The sequence below is a fragment of the Pundamilia nyererei genome, unplaced genomic scaffold (assembly GCF_000239375.1).
Source record: "Pundamilia nyererei isolate P.nyererei 1_Seehausen unplaced genomic scaffold, PunNye1.0 scaffold00026, whole genome shotgun sequence".
NCBI lineage: Eukaryota > Metazoa > Chordata > Actinopteri > Cichliformes > Cichlidae > Pundamilia > Pundamilia nyererei.
This window is the reverse complement of record NW_005187427.1, coordinates 4,880,891-4,881,269: the sequence shown is the minus strand read 5'-3', so window position 1 is coordinate 4,881,269 and position 379 is coordinate 4,880,891.

The window sequence follows — 379 nt, the reverse complement described above, 5'->3', positions numbered from 1 at the left end:
TCAGTCCTGCAGTCTTTAGGTGCCATTAGCTCATTTACTTCATCTGTTTCCAGGCCCATTACCTCCAGAGAAAGAAATTATTTCGGCAATCCTGCCAGACAGGACCAGCCAGCCCAAACATGGAGAGAAAACCCCAGTAATAGCCCTGGTTAAATAAAAACACTGATCAGGTATCCTGACTGGTGTGTCTCCGAGTCAGCCGAGGCCGCTGGACACAAAGTGGGGACATAAAAAAGACAAAGACTTGTGGATGAAAAGTCAAAAGGTGACAAACTGGCAGGGTTACGTCTCTGATTAGGATGATGCTTACATTTTGATGCCTACATAGCATTTTTACATGTTGCTTTTCTTCTCTTTTTTAATGTTTTGTGGTACTGGC